Consider the following 3,396-nt stretch of genomic DNA (forward strand, 5'->3'; position numbering starts at 1 on the left):
ATGTGATATGCTTCTGTGCTGTGCATTGCTAAATAATAGCAGGCACTTTTTCTGACAGTTTTTGTATAAATTGATCAAACTCTTAGTCTGATTCTAATCCTATTCATTGCATTCTGCCTTTCTAGTTCCTGTTACAATTTCAGTTGCATGTAGTAGGAAGTGTTTCTTGATCTTTTTTGTAGTCTTGGGGTTTTTTGGGGGGAAGATTGTTGTTTATTTTATTATTGTTTGTTGGGGTCTTTTTAATTGCTTGAAGCTTTCTGAAGTCAAGTTGTTGCACTCTCTGACTTTGGCCCTGACAGGCTGTTGTGCTTCCCCTAATATTATTTTCAAGTCATAACGCTGAAAACATGCAAATCATCAGAAGCCATTTCTGGATCTAAATTTAGCACTACTATGGATTAACTCTAAGACTGGACCAATTAAATGTTCAGTCTTTCCTAAATAAAAAATAACATAGATCTCATTACAAATGGATCTTGTTTCACTTAAGAACAAAATCCCCTGTCTGAGTAACGTATAAACTAGAGAGAGTTCTCTGAGAACTCATCAGTCACAGCCCTCAGCCACCTTGTTTTACATAAACACTGACATTAGTTTATAAAAGTTCTAAAAATAGAGCTGAAATTTGTCAAGAAGGGGATCAGCTGGGACTGTGTGTCTACTTACAGGGTTGCTGTTGTGTGGATGTGTACATCTCTGTTATAGTGATGCTGTAAAAGGAATATGAATTTAGGCATTGAGCAGTAGATTGTGGTTCCACCTCTACCTGTGGATGTTTGGAAATGTTAGTTGTGAAGGAGAGAGCCTGAACAAGGCCAGGCAGGAGTCAGAACAGCAGGTTCCCTGGGGAGCCTGGGATGCCTGTCCTGCTCATGTAAGATCTGCTTTATCCCTTCTGCAAAGACAAGCTGAAAGGAGACCTGTTAATATAGTCTGCATTCTAAAGGACAGGACATTCTCATATTCCTTACATCTTTTGTCAATACAGAAAACAAACAGCTTAGCAAGAAGCAGTGTGTTTCTAACAATGCAATTTTCTTAGCAGATACAAGCTGGGTTACACCATCTCGGATAAAGAGATCTGATTAATCATGTTTGAGGTTAGCTAGGGGATGCAGAACACTGGCTCCGTGTTCTGTTCCAGTTGCAGCCTATTTTGTTCCCCCCCCAAAGGTTGTGTTTGTCAAACTGGGTGTGCAGAGGCGCATTAAACAATCCAAGATGTTTGTTAAATCTGGATGTGAGCACCACCTTTATCATATCATTTGCGTGTAACATAGTCAACACTAGTCTTTTTCATGACTATTTAATCCATGTTAATGAAACTTTCTGTAAATGCCTGAATGGTATTAGTCAGACACATTGAATCAGAAAGCCTCTGTGGCTTACAAAATCAATCACTCCTGCAGGTGAACACTGTTAGGAGCACAACAGTGAGAACGCTATAGATGAGAGAGGAGTATAAACATTTTTTGCACCACCTACAAAGTTCAAATTAAAATAAGCATTGAAAATAATATGTGAAAATAAGCATTTCCTTTGAAATGGAGATAAAATGTCAGTCTTTCCCATTTCACAATGGGCAGAAAAGTTTAAACAAAATGATTTCTTGAAACACCCTGATCTCCATGCTGGGTGGAACTAACAGAGGTTTAATTAGACTTTCTTAGTGGAAAATAAAACCAGTAGCAAAATATCAAATTTGTCAGTGGAAATATTTGCATTTCCTTAAAATTATTTTAAGTATTTTCTTTTTAGCATTTTCAGTATTGCAGAACAGGCTTTTCTGTGAAGAGCAGAAAGGTAATGGATGCTTTCAGGTGTGGTAAAGGCTGCATGGGAATGGAGAGGAGAAAAAGCACTGACTGAGCAAATCTGCTAATCAAAGTCTGGGGTCATTTCATCTAAGGGCCTCCTTACACCCATTCTAGTTGTCATACTGACAAAAACTATTCCAAAGTTTTTAAGTTAAGCTCTCTGGGGTTAGAAAAGGCCAGAATGAAAGTCTCCTGTGCAATATTAAAAGCTCTCTGGAGTTAGAAAAGGTCAGAATGAAAGTCTCCTGTGCAATATTATTAGTCCCACATTTATCCAGTGGCACTCTTTACTACTCCTGGAGAGAAAGCTGGGGAAGAAATGAAGGATAGGGTGATATTTGTCTGATTTTATCCAAGTGTGGAAATTCCCTCCTGGCTGTTTAAAGATGTCAGAGGAGGAGGTCAGACCACAGTCAGGGTGCACAGTCTTTTGGGTAGTCAGGGAGAGAGACATAGCCAAGTAGCTTGATGGATTAGTCACTCTCTTAATGGCAATTCTTGCAAATTACTGTCTTAATCCTCCAAGTGCTGTAGGCAGGTGCATTGTTCCCCTAGAATGTTTTTCTCATCAGTTATTTGCTCAGCACTCAAACAGATCTTCAGAGCAATTCATAGCTGACTTTAGGCAAATCATTCCATGTGGAACATAGCGATCCAAACTTCTAAAATATGTTGATAGGATGATAATGTCATATCTTGTATTTGATGGGGTGTTAAACAGGTAAAACTCCACAGAAATTAGTAAAGATATGCTTGCTGATATTCCAGCACTAGATGTACTCAGAGCACTTAGTGTCATGGCAGACAAGAGTGACAGGTAATTTTGCATTAAAGAAACATTTTCTGGGATGCTTACCGTGCTAGGAAATGGCAGGGCAGGACAATATTGCCACATGTTGTACTCAGAAGTTTTAGAAGCTGCATATAAGTCACTGAGTGTTTTGGCAAGCTGTGTTTTAAAGAGCCTGTCATTAGTGCCTCACTGTGTCACAGCCTCCAGTCAGGAGCTGTGTGAGTCCTCTCTATTAAGGTACTAGGTACTTTTCTGTTTGCAAGAAGATGCTCCTCAAGGACTGCTTGATGCATCATTGAGAAATGAGATCAAGAATCCTTAATCAACAGAAGTATCAACAAAAATTTACAATTTCTTCACTGGCTGTAAGTAGTGAAATGTACCAAACATAGTTTAAAATAAAAAAAGGAAGTCTTGGCCAGTTCTTAAAGGATGGTGTAGTTTAATCAGAGGTGTCAGAGAAGAGAGCTGAATATGTCTATGAACAGACTTGTATCTCTAAGTTTGGTAAAGGTCTAGAATGGCTCCCAAACTGTGGAGGCACTCAAGGATGTTGGTCAGCTCATTTGGAACCTCACAAGACACCCTAAATCCTGACCTTTACTCTCCCCAATCTAGGATGAAAGACAGAAAAAAAGTCCTGGGAGGAGAGTAATCTTCCAGCATGCACCTAGAGAAAAGGGAGGCAGAAAAAGGATGTGCCTCCCCAGCTACACATGAGGGGCCAAATATTGCCTGAGTCTCTCTCCCTGTGGACACTGCCTTTGCTTCCCTCAGATGTGA

The sequence above is a fragment of the Acanthisitta chloris genome, unplaced genomic scaffold (genome assembly GCF_000695815.1).
Source record: "Acanthisitta chloris isolate BGI_N310 unplaced genomic scaffold, ASM69581v1 scaffold475, whole genome shotgun sequence".
Taxonomy (NCBI): Eukaryota; Metazoa; Chordata; class Aves; order Passeriformes; family Acanthisittidae; genus Acanthisitta; species Acanthisitta chloris.